Source organism: Lycium barbarum, chromosome 12, assembly GCF_019175385.1.
Source record: "Lycium barbarum isolate Lr01 chromosome 12, ASM1917538v2, whole genome shotgun sequence".
Taxonomy (NCBI): Eukaryota; Viridiplantae; Streptophyta; class Magnoliopsida; order Solanales; family Solanaceae; genus Lycium; species Lycium barbarum.
In genome coordinates, this window is record NC_083348.1 from 36,406,647 (window position 1) to 36,420,675 (window position 14,029).

At 37.4% G+C, this 14,029-nt stretch overlaps 1 long non-coding RNA gene and 1 pseudogene across 1 annotated transcript; one reads left to right on the forward strand and one right to left on the reverse strand.

Annotated features, from left to right (window-relative positions):
- The window catches only part of LOC132624201 (gamma-tubulin complex component 2-like), a 91,727-nt pseudogene that overhangs the window by 16,996 nt on the left and 60,702 nt on the right, over positions 1-14,029 (forward strand).
- On the reverse strand, positions 12,578-13,671 carry LOC132623466 (uncharacterized). Its single transcript, XR_009576245.1, has 2 exons — positions 12,988-13,671; positions 12,578-12,839 (listed from the first exon to the last, which is right to left on the reverse strand). It is a non-coding gene; the product is annotated as an uncharacterized LOC132623466 (long non-coding RNA).

Here is a 14,029-nt window from a genome sequence, read left to right on the forward strand (position 1 = left end):
CTCATTAGAATAATTACGACACTTGTGAAGGCTTTAGTGTAATCCGATTTCATTTAACAAGTTGTAGATGTTAGATGCAATTGTTTCAATAAGATAGGAAAAACTTAATTCAATTCTATTGAATGAAAAAGGGCCAATTTCAATCTCGGATTTCTAGGAATAGAATCGTCCCCGAGGCTCGTATTCAAACCTAGTATGTCTAAGACATGCCAAAAGAAGGAAGGGTGAATCCTTACATACCTTTTTCCGCTCCTTATGCTATTCCAAATTCAAGTTCCAAATCCTCCAAAATCTACAAATTGGTCACATTTACCAAACCTTAATTAGAGCATTTAGAAGTGGAATCTTAAAGTAACACTTGTCTACCGAAATTTCGGCAGCACTTCCCCTGTAAATACACCATCCCCAAAATCTAATTTGGCCAATTTCAATCAACAACAATCCGGGAATTCAACCCGGCCAAACTATCAACATAATGTCAACAACCATTCTAACAATTTCCATATTCAATCCAAGATACATTGTAACAACTCAATCAATATACTACTTCCTTCAAGACCTTTCAACCCCAATAAAAACAATAACAACTTAATAATTTACGCACTAACAACATCATATTCCATACACGCAAGAACATCATATTCAATTTACATAATCTCCCAAAACAAGCCTCCAACTACTAAACTTCACTAAGCTCATTAAGCTTTTATTTGCAACAAAAAAAAATCCACAACACAACAACCAAAATACTAAATAAACTTGCTCACCATTCCTTCATGATTCACCAAATATACACGGCTATACATATAATATACAACTCACGGCCAACATCATGCACACATGGCTACAACTTCACTAAAATCATCCAACTTCCATTATTAACATAACACCCACAACAATAACAACCCAATACTAGATAAAATAATTAAAACATGATTTCTACACACACACATACATGCACGGCCACACCCCTATATTCATATTCCTCATGAATTTCATCCATTTTTTGTACACTACAACATGCACCAATATCCATAACATATAAAGAAAGAATTAAACCTTACCTTCTTCCTCACTTCTTCACTTGGATAGAACTCACAACTTGCAAGAATATGGGTTTTTCTTGCTCCAAAGACCACTTCACTTTGCTAGGAACCCTTCAATTAGTAGAAAATGATTTTTAAAGAAATTTTTTTCGAAGTTTCTTGTGGAACTTGCTCTTGGCCGAATGGCCTTGGAAAATTTCTCCTTTTTCTCTTGTTCTTTGTTTTCTTGAAAAGTTTAGAAAGTCCCATGGAAAAGATGACTAAGTCATCTTTTATTTGGTCTCTTAAACTTCTAGTTGGGCCTAAGCCCACTCCAATTAGATGACTCAAATGGCCCATTTTAATTCCCAAGTCCATATATGCATTTGGGTCTTACAACTCATGAAGGATTTTTATTTTTCAAATTCCAAATTTACCCTTAGTCTCTCTCCATATTTCCATGAGTCATATCGCGAATTTCCCTTTTTGCCCCTAGCCTTCCTTAACGTTTCCACTTCAAAATTCTTCATAAGCAACTTGTATGCCAAACAAAATGAAAATAAGGCCTTACTTGTTATCTTCCCGCAGTTATCTTGAATCATCCGATTGCACAAAAATGCGGGATATAACAACTGCCATGGCAAGTGGGATCATACAAACTCACCCGTACAGAAGTAGGCACAACCCACATATACGTCTACAGACCTCTAAACAGACCAACCGAATCATATGGCGGGACAGGGCCCCGCCGTACCCCTGAACAAGTACATACATACGTAGCGAACGAAGATATATACCAAAATGTAGGCTCCGGAATAAGAGGAGCACTCCAAACAACAGAAGAGGGTGTCCTAAACAGCTGGATCACCAAACTATGCGTCTGCACCTGCGGGCATGAAACGCAGCCCCCCCCCCCCCCCCCCCCCCCCGAAGAAAGGTGGTCAGTACGAAATATGTACTGAGTATGCAAAGCAGAAGATACAGAAAACAAATCTGATGCATAAACGAAATAGAAATACAGAACATAAGTGCAAACCCAAAATACCAAAATGTTTACTCTCAAAATATAAGTCATGCATAGGGCACAGAGAATATGGTCGCCCGCCCGTCGATGGCGCCATAACACAGCATAACACCAGAAGGTTTCAAATCTCCGTATCCCCGTCACACATCATAACACAGCATAACGCCATACACAGCATAACACCAAATATAAGTGGAACCCGGCCCTCTAGCGAGTGGCTCGGTGAACCATAAACACAGCATAACACCGGAGTATATCAAAGTGCGCACGACAACAGAACCGGCCCGGGATCCGGCGAAAGATATAACAGAACGCACAAGCAGAGTCGTGAGTAACCATATGCATAAAATCATTATCATGGACTCAAATAAAAGTAAAATGACCATACTTGAAAATCGAAATAACAATCATACCAAATTCTTTCAAAAATCTTCCGAATTACATAAAGGAAAGTCGCGGGACCCACAGACGGGTATCGACCCGAGCCGGGCCCGCCTATGGAGAACATACTCATCATACGCCATACAAACTCCTACGAAGATATCAAAGAAATCCGAGCCTTTATGTGAAAGATACGGCGTCCATAATTACGGAATTCTTTAAAACAAAACTTTTTGTGAAACATTTGAAAATCAGTTATTTCGAAGACATAAGGATTCATATTTCATCACATCAAACATACGAATGCCAAGAAATATATAAGAGTCATAACGTACTCGGATTGCGAATTTAGAATTTCCTCGAGGCTCGTGATATAACCTATGTATAACTAAGGCATGCCAAAAGAAGGAAGGTTTGAGTTTTACATACCTCGTACGCACTCCAAGCTAGCCCAACTCAAGCTAATCCCAACCTACGCCTCGGGCTCCCCAAGGTCTACAAATACGCCAACGAATATCAAACATTAGACATAGGCACTTAGGCGATTTATTCCAAACTAACACTCAATTCTACAGAAATTTGGGCAGCATTTCCCCTGTAAAAAGGCCAATCCCGAGAATTTAACTCGGCCAAATCAACAATCACAACAACAATAACCAACCTAACAACCCCAATGACCAGTCCGAAAGGCAATATAACATTAATAGCTCTTTTTTTCATCATTCAACAACATTCATAATATTCAATTCGACGGCTTACATTCAAGCCACATCACCGCTCATACATTCAATTTCCAACCCGAACCCATACCAACAATATTCAAGGACATTTTAAACAATTTACACAATATTTCCAACAATCCAACAATCGCTCCAATTTTCCCGAAAACAGTCCCAAACCCGAGAACCTCGCTATACACACTTCCGACTTTCGAATCATGATTTGCACCAACAATCCACATTCTAACAATGCTATTCTCATGAAAATAAAAGTTGCATTAATTGCACATAATTCTCCAAATCAGTCCGCAACACTTACCATATCAACTTGCGACATTAAACTCTTATTTCCAACATAAAAGTCATCACAACAACCACTAAAACATTAAGCGACATTAATGCGTTCTTTGGCATATAGTATGACCCACATTCGGCTATCACCACACATGCATATATTAGTGATTCTTAGCCATCCTACACACTACAACAATCAAACATGCTACATAAGATCAATTCATCACCTCCACACCACACAACATACACACACCTCACACGGCTAACACACCAAGCACACGACCCACTTCCAACATACCCTATCTCATGATTTTCATCCATTTTAGCATACCACAACATGCATACAACATTTATAACACATAAAACAAGATCAAATCTTACCTTTCTTCTTCAACTCCACACTTTGCCTAGGGTTTGCGATCTACTAAACGGATGGCTTGATCGCTCCAACAACACTTCCACGTTACTTAGGGACCTTCAATTAGTGGATTTGCACCAAAGAAATATTTTTGGAATGGCTCAAATTGGATTTGGTTTTCCCTAGGCTTGGCCGAATGGTGTTGTTGAAGTTCTTCAACTTCTTGATTTTTATTCTAAGTGTTGAAGTGGTAAAGATGACTTAGAAGTCATCCTTTTAAGCTCCCACATAATTTCACCATGTGTCTTTGGCCCACACATGTGTTGGGCCATTTAAAATTGACCACAAAGTGTGGGACTTCTTGCATGATTTTCAACTTCCAAATATACGACTTTTGGTCCCAACTTTTCCTAAGTGTTCCATGCCAACAATTTCATGAACAACTTATGTCTCAAAATAAAATCGAAGGTCAAAAGTCTCGACTTCAAGTCCCGGAATGGTCTTGGCCCTAACTTATCATAGTTAATCCGGATTGTCCCAATGTATAAAATACGGGACATAACAATAAACAATAGTTTTAGGCATACCCTGCAATCTAAACATACTATCCATGAATGATTGAGCTACATTAAGAGCAGTATATGGATGCTTCAAGGCCATAAAGTGAGCAGCAGGTTTACTTAGTCTGTCTACCACAACAAATATAACTTCTTTGCCAACAACTTTTGGAAGACCCTCAATGAAATCCATTGAGATGTCAAGCCTTGCATTGAGAATACCAGCTTGAAACCTGTGCAACATTCTCACCCTTGCACCTTTGACAAGTATCGCACTCTCTAATGAAAGAGTAAACATCCCGCTTTATTTTTTTCCAGTAAAACTCCTGTTTCAATTTGTGTAAGGAAGCAGTAATACCTGAATGACCCCTCCTCAAGGTAGCATCAGAAACCACTATAATCTTTCTCTTCCTACTCAGAATACCAACTTGAAACCTATAGTAAGGTGTGTGGTTACCTCCTAATTGAATGGAATACATCAACTTCTGTATGTGAGGATCATTGAGCCAAGATTGCTTTACTGTAGTAATAATGTCAGCTTGTACACTAGAAATGCGAAACAACTGATTGAGCACCTCCTTCCTAGATAAAACATCAACAACCATATTTTCTTTGCCCTTCTTATACATGATTCAGTAATCATAGCCAAGCAGTTTTACAAGCCATTTCTGCTCACTAGGGGTAGAAATTCTTTGTTGAAGTAAATACTTGAGACTGTGATGATCAGTTTTATAAGGAAATGCCTACCCACTATAAAGTTCATAGAAATATCTTGTCAAGGTTCAACGAGAAGGAATATGAAATTGTGGTAAATAAAACTTTCCTTTTTAACAAAATTAAATAGCAACTCGTCCACAATTACCATTTGGGCTAAAACTCTCCTACTTTTTTTCTTGATCAAATTTCCAAATGTTAAGTCACCCCTTCCTTGCCAATGATGTATTCATATTTTTCTTTTATTATCAGAAACAAGGATGGTGATCTGCAATTGTCACTACCTCTCAAGCAAAAGAAAAAAAAAATCACCCCTTCCTTTGCTACAGTTGAAGATGGTAGAAAACTTTTGTGTTTGACTATTTTCTATGGTAAGAAGTTTAGGACACTTCGTCAAATGATTATTCATTGACGTAGTATCATTACCTTTTGTAGCAGCTGCGTAAGTTTTTCCACTATACTTACATTTTGCTCTAGTAGATCCGCTTTCTTCAATGCACTTCTCAAAGTGATTGCAACAACCAGCTCTAAGTTGCATGACATTTTTTTGTTCGAAGCTTCAACTTCAAATGGATTGGGACATGAAGTATTAGGTATGCTTTCATTGTACCCCCACCTTCACTTACCCTACTTCCATTTTCTGCCATCTATGGAAACAAACAAGAAAAATAGAACTTAAATGTTCTGCATGAATAATTAAACCTAACAAGGAGACAAACAACACTACAACAGCGCCCTACTAGGAAACAAGGTAATTGCAACAAGAAAGAAATGAACAGCATAATGAATCTACACTATTTCTACTTGATATGATTTTCCACAAGTAAACCGTTAACATGAAATGAAAATATTTCTAAGAGGAAAAAAAAAAAAAAAACACCATGAAACAAATAAGTAGATGTACTGAAATAATTACAGAAACTGAACAAGAAGTCCCACATTTCAACTTTTACGTAAGAAAAGGATTAGTCTCAAACTGAATCAGAAAAGCACAATCCACGGAATAAAGGTTCTTTTCAGAGTTTATTTAGATAGAAAATTGAAGATTTTAAAACCACAAACTCTAGTATTCTGGTGACTTTAATTCCAAGGCAGCTTGAGTAGAAATACCTAACGAGTATACAATTAATCGAGCGAGGAGACAGAAACAATAGAAGATTAATGAGGAGACAAACAACTAATGAGCACAAAATTTATCGAGCAAGGAGACAGAAACAACAGAAGATTAGACGAGTAGACAGAAATGAAAAAGAAAAAAGGCCAGCCCGGTGCACTAAGCTCCCGCTATGCGCACGGTTCAGGGAGGGGGCGGACCACAAAGATCTATCATACGCAACATTACCCTGCATTTGTGTAAGAGACTAATTCCACGACTCGAAATGAGAGCATGAATAATTAAACCAACAAGATTATACAAATAATGCAAGTTAGACTAAGAGACATAAATGAGCACATAATTAATTAAATGAGGAGACAAGATCATAAATCACAAGCAAAATCAAACTTCAAAGGCAAACTAGAACAACTGAAGAGTGAATTGCAAACCATATATCTAATCTTGAGACTGATTTTGTGTTTGAAAATGCTTGTTGAAAGGTGAAAAAAAAAAAGAGAACGAAGATACACACTGAAGCGAGAAATTTTACTCAAAAAAATGTACAGAGAAACTGAGAAAGTCTCAGTAGAAAAATAAACGAGTGAAATATTTAAGCTTATCTGGATAGGATGAGCAATCTGACGAGACGGAAACAATAATTGGTGGAGCACCACCGCTATCAATCGTGAGTAGACGACAAACAAAGGCTCTAATTTCTGACCCCTCGTGTCTATAGAGAGTACTGAGCCGAGGTAGTAAACTTGAATAGGTTGTAACTTGTAAGTATTTGCCTTACGGATAGGAGTTGGATCATTGGGATATTGGGTTGGGTATTTTATATTTGGTCTTATTTGATGCACAATTACAGTGCAATTGATTATTTAATAGTGAATTAACAGATTTAGGAGTATTGCTCGAAGAACTGTAATTGCAAACTCAGGGAAAAGAATTCGAGAAGGAAGCTAATTGAGAGAAATGTATAGATAAAGAAGATATTTGTATTATCATCAATTGTACACTTTTACATTGTATATATGGATCATTAGCATTAACTAATCAACCAACTAACTGAATTAGAATCTATTGCACATTGTAACTAGTGGAGCTTGTAACTAACTTTTGGAACTGATCAACTAACTTCCGGAAGTAACTAACTAACTAACTCGCCAGCCATGGCAGCAACACCTCAGCTGGTATATCAAGTGTATATTAAGGTGTATACTTGCATCAATACCCCTACAGAAGAACAAAATTATCCTCAAGTTTGAAAAGAATGAAATGTGTGCTGTAAATATGACAAGAATTCCCAAGTAGCATCAACTACATCCAAGTCAGTCCATTTGACCACAACTTGAGCCACAGCCTTGTTAACGTTCTTCACCATCCTTCTATCAAGTATAGAATCTAACATAGGACAATAAAGACTAGAAAGATGGAATAGAGGAGGATGATTAATCTCATTGGGAAGTTCATGCACTTTCTCAACTAAGATACCTGGAAAGTATGGTGAATAAACACATCAGCAAGTAAAAGAAGCTTGTAAGCAACAACTCCTACCTTAGCATCAATCAGATATGGACCAAAGTACTTAGCAGCCAATTTATTGAATGGCCTGACTGCAACAGAAATCTGCCTGTAAGGCTGCAATTTCAGATAGACCCAATCTCCTACCTCAAAACTTCTATCAGTCCTGTGTTTTTCAGCTAGATCCCTCATTATTTTTTGTGCTCTTTGAATGTGAAACTTCAAAAGAAGAATAATTGCCTCTCTAGCAACTAGTGACCTGGGTACCATCTCACAAGAAGATTCACTAGCTAACTAAGGAAGACGGATAGGTGGTTTTTGTCCATATAAAACCTCATAAGGGGTGCACCTTATAGCAGTATGATAGGTGGTATTATACCACCACTCAGTTAAGGGTAAATACTTAGGCCAATCTCAAGGACAGTCAGAACAAAAACATCTCAAATAAATCTCAAAAGTCCTATTTAAAACCGTAGTTTGACCATTAATTTGGGGATGATATGCAGTGGATCCGTGCAACTGTAAACCTTGTAGAGTGAACAATTCTTTCTAGAAAGTGCTAAGAAAAATAGGATCTCTATCACTGGTAATTGTAGCAGGCAAACCATGCAACTTAAAAACATTGTCTAGGAAGCATTGTGCCACAGATTGAGCAGTATATGGGTGTTGTAAGAAGATGAAGTGACCATGTTTACTCAACCTATCTACCACAACTAAGATAAAGTCTTTACCTCTAGACTTGTGCAACTCTTCAATGAAATCTGGACAACTATCAGTCCGTACCCCATTAGGAATAGGCAAAGGTTGTAACAACCTAGGATAAGCAGCAGCATCATATTTGTATCTTTGGCATACATCACATTTGTTCATGGAATCTCTATATCGGGAATAAGAGTTTTCCATTAAAATAGTGATTCTAACCTCTTGATAGTAGCATCCATTCTAGAATGACCACCTTGTGTAGAAGTATGCCTAAAATTCATTAATAGTCATCCTCAATTGAGAATCATTTTCAACTACCAATCTACCCTTTCACCTTAACTGATCATTGCACCAAGTGAAAGAGTTGAAAGGTTAAACCAGCAACTTCACAATCAAGTCTTGTAAAATTGTGTCAGTAGTCCAAGTTGTATTAATTTGTTCATGCAATGCATCATTTTGAGTTGCACCAAGTGAAAGACTTGAAAGGTTGAACCTACAACTTCACAATCAAGTCTTGTAAAACTATGTCAGTAGTTCAAGTTGCCTTGATTTGTTCATACAATGCATCATTTTGAGTTACTAATAATAAAGCTAATAACTCAAGACTTAGGCTTCCATGACAAAGCATCTGCAGCTTTATTCTCAGTATCCTTCTCATACTTAATAGAAAAATCAAAGGCCACGAGTTTAGAAATGCCAGCAACTTGGAAATCAGTGTGAATGTGTTGCTCCAACAAATGTTTAATGCTTTTTGATATGTTTTAACAATAAATGGTCTACCCAACAAGTAGTGAGACCACTTAGTAACAACAAAAATAAGGGCCAACAACTCCCTATCATAAACGGACATAGCTTGATGTCTAGGTGCTAGAGATTTGCTTATGTAAACAATTGGATGCCTTTGCTGCATCAAGACAACACCAATACCTTTACCACTTGCATCAATCTCCACCAAGAAGGGTTTAGAGTAATCAAGCATAGCCAAGATTTGTGCAAAAACCAGTGCTTGTTTTAGCTTTTGAAAAGTTGTAGTAGCATCATCAAACCAACTATAACCATCCTTCTTGAGAAGTTCATGTAATGGCTTACACATAGAACAAAAACCTTGAATAAATCTTCTATAGTATCCAGCAAGGCCCAAGAATCCCCTCAAATGCTTAATATTTGTAGAAATAGGCTATTGTCCTACTGCTGTGATCTTCTTTGGATCAGTTGAAACTCCTTCCTTGTTAATGAAATGGCCTAAGTACTCCACCTTAGGTACTCCAAATGCACTTTTAGACATTTTAGCATACAGCTAAAACCTCTGCATCAGATAAAAAATAACCTTTGCATGCTCAATATGATCATCCATACACTTCCTGTATATCAAGATATCATCAAAGAAAACTAACATTGTTTTCCTTATAATGGTCTAAACACTGAAATCACGAGACTTTGAAATGAGGATGGAGCATTGATTAACCCAAAAGGCATTACCAAAAACTTATAGTGACCCTCATGTGTTTTAAAGGTTATTTTATGAGTATCCCCTTCATACATCCTCAACTAGTGGTAACCAGCTCTAAGATCAATTTTAGAGAACGCTATTGCACCTCCTAACTCATCCAATAAATCTTCAATCATTGGGATTTGAAACTTGTACTTTATAGTCAACTAATTCAAGTCTCTGTAGTCAACACATAGCCTCCAACGACCATTTTTTTTGCCCACTAAAACAACTGGCGAAGCATAAGGACTAGTATTGTTCTGTATAACCCCTTGATCCAACATCTCTTGCACAAGTTTCTCTATTATATCCTTCTTAACTCCAAAATATCTGTAAGGTCTCTTACATACAGGATTAGCAGATTCTACTAAGGGAATTATATGATCAAAAGCTCTTCTATGTGGTGGAAGAGTTGTAGGTGGTTCAAGTATGCTTGCATATTGATCAATCAAAGCAGACAATGCAGGTGGAATAGAGTCACCTTGGTTAGCTTGAATGTTATGAAAATGCACTTCTTCTGTGTTTCCAGAAGTCAATGTCATCATTGATACGATATTGATAGGCACAATTCATTCAAGGTACTCCATCCAAGGCCGAGTCAAGGAGTTTCGAATCTTACAAGCAATATAGATGCAAAAAGAGGCTTTGGAGCCCTTTAGAGACCCACACGAACCACATAAGATATGACGTGGGAAAGATTGCTTGGAAGGATGATGAAGGTGGAAGCATGAGAATGGATGCCACAAAAAGTGGCTAGAATTGCAATTGGGCGTGTGAGACCCAATTTTGGTTATTTTCTCAAAAGGCCACTTTTGGGCCTCCAATGTAATAGGAAAGACTATAAATAGATGCCTTGGCCTCATTTTATTCCTTAGATTGAAGTTTTATGAAACTCTTTGAGTGATAGTTTTTTTTTTTCAATTAAAGCCATCTTCCTGGGCTTTCACCTCCCGTGGTGATGGGGGGTTTGGCATTGACCTCTACCATGTATATTACTCTAAAAGAAAATACAATGAGGGGGACATAAAACCTTACCTCCCAAAGGAAAGGAGGTGTTATCAAAATAGGATTCTAAATAAGATCAGAATCCTTATAGTTTGTTTAGCTAGTTAATCATAGTTATCTTACTTAATTGTAGTTATGTGAATCCATTGTTGGAATTGCAAACCTTTGTCCTTGAATTTCATTTGGAGTTGCTCATTTGTGGATTCAAATTTGTGTCTCTTTGTTGAATTCAAATAGAATAGGTTCATTAGTAGGAATCGATTAGGAAGGTTTGGTATAGAGTCCAAATTTGTCTATAATTCCTTTACTAATTGGGTCTTACTTCTATCCCTCTTTTTCTCATCTCAATTTCTTGCTATTTGGTTTGCTTCGTAGAGTTTCACCCTAGGAATCGTATCATTTGCTATCAGAGCAAAGGTAGAAGAGTTGTTCCACTAATTCTTCATCTTTGGTTCTACAAAATATATATAAATAAAATATATGAAAATTTCGAAATCCCAAAAATTTGAGGAACATGGGGTCATGACTTGAAACTAAGAATTCATAGACTTCAAATCATGAGTTTACATGGATTACAAACAGATTTATAGAAGTTAAAATGATATTCATGAATATAAATACTGAAACATGTTTAAGCATGACACGTACTGTATATAATTTCATAAAAGAATGTATCTAGGTTTATCATGAATTGAGACCAAATACCCTAGAATTTGAGACAAACTTGCGTTTCATAAATCAATGTAGTGTGGGGAAGAATAAAGATGTTCCCACATGTGGATAGATGCCCCACATACCTTATTAGCTTAAAAACCCAAAGAAAAATCCAAACTTTTAATGAAGAACTCCAATTCCTTCACTTGAACCCTTGAGAAGGGTTTTCTTGGAAACCCTAGGTCTGTAGCGTAGGATTTCGCTTAGAATTCATGTATAATTGCTAGAATTGCTTAGAAATACTAGAAGACCCATACCTCGATGTGGGAGGATGAGAAGAGGAGAGAAACTTCGTGGTAGGGTTTGAAGAAGTAAAGAATAGAATGAAAATTCAAGAAAACAACACACTTAAAAAGGCTGCAGGGATCGCATGCCTTAGAGGACGGGTTGCATGCTTAGCAGTGTACACTGCCTTGCCTATGCATGCGTGCGCTCGCATACACAATGGGCCTCACTTCACTGCCCGGACGCGCGCGATATGGCTCTTGGACGCCAGTTTGCTCGCGTTGCGAGCCCGTGGACGAGCACCACTGACAACTCTTTAGTAAAACGTACATAACATTTTGTACAGTGATCCGTTTGAACTGATCCTTATGTCGATGGAAAGGTATTTCAAAGGGTTACAACTTTCATCAAGGAAGATTTCCAAATTCCCAACTAATAAGGCGGTTATAGTCTCTTGAAGTAAGCCTTTCGGCAAATTCACTTAAAAACAAGGTCCGTAGTGTAGCTTCCAACTCTAATTTTCCCAAATACTTTTCTTATACCTTTTATAGGTAATAGGTTTCAAGACACTCTTTTTTACCTCCCATATTGGTTCCATTATATTCCATATTACGAGTCAAATCTTAGCCCGAAAGTACGGGGTGTTACACAAATAACATATAATATCATTTTTTGTCAATTGATAAAATCGGATATGGACCCCATTAATCGCTATAAAGGATTTACAGTGGCTTATTACTTTGAATTGAATTTCTGAAAAAGTCAACCTGTGCATTTTACTTGAATAACAGGAATTACAAATGGAACTAGGTTTAGGATCTGAAATAGGAAAGGAAAAGTTATTCAAGATAGTATTTAAAACGCGATGATTAGGATGGCCTAAATGCTGATGCCACAGGTAAATAGGAACAACCACACTGTATTGAGGAGAACAATCTGTTCAACCCTGTGGCCACTCATACAACCCATCTTTATTCTACCCGCGAACTAGATACGCCACCGTACTCAGATCCTTTACAAGATAATGGAAAAGAAAGAATTCAATAGATGAATGATTCATTACAAAATTGAGAAACAAAAATAAGGTTATTTTTTATGATGGGAGCATAAGGTATTGAGATGTTTGAAATGATGATTTAATGCACTTATGTTAGCGTTACCGTATGGGATATTGGATGGTGTTACCATTGCCCATAATTATCTCTTCAATGTCATGGAAGTCATGTACAATGGCTAGGCTTTGCGCAGCATAGGCAATATGATGAGTGGCTCCACTATCCATGATCCAAGGAGTTTGTTGAGGAGAAAAACGAGCAGTAAAGTTTACCTAGGCTTGCAGATGGTATGTGTTGACAAATCTAATTCTATTAAGATTGAATAAAATTCTGATATGATTTTGATAAGATCAGATTCTAAATCATAATTAGACAAATTCTGGGTATGTAGAGGGCGGGGAAACACCAAGTAAGACAGCCAAACTACAAGCACAATAGTTTTCTTCCATAGTAGGACTGGGCTTCAACATCCCGAAGGACGACTTGCCACAAACCTGACTTCAACAACCCGAAGGATGGCTTGTCAAGTTAGTCGGACGGTTTGAAAGATCGTAGATATGAAAGTTTTTCCTACAAAATGGGCTGGCTTCCTAGCCAAGCTACTCAACTCGGAAAAACTTTCGCACTACTACAGACATACTGTCAAAGCTTCGGAAAACTATTGTACTCATAGCAAGCTCAACTTTCCCAATATTTCCTAGCCCTATACTAACTTAGGATCAGCCTTTCCATGCCTTTCAAAGAGAAGAACAAGAGAAATTTAGAAGGCAAACATTTTATTGATATCGGAAAATTTACAGGGAAATTATTTGATGCCTTCTAACTACTACATAGCCTCCTATTTATAGGAGTTGGAGGCTTCCATAAGACTTATCTTACATGGCACACGGGCCCCGCTAGACATGTGAAGGGCTAAATAAAACAAACCTAATAAAAAGAGCCTAATAAGACAACCTAATAAAACAAGCCTGCTAAAACGAGTCTAATAAGACAGCCTAATAAAACACGCCTAATAAAACAAGCCTAGTAAAACGAGGGGAACATTATTTGAAGCATGACAACCATGTGCAAGCATGTGACCGTGGGGTCCGCTTTTGTCTTTCTTGTAAGCACATCAGTAAGCTTTATCGGACGGAGCGGTGCTTGA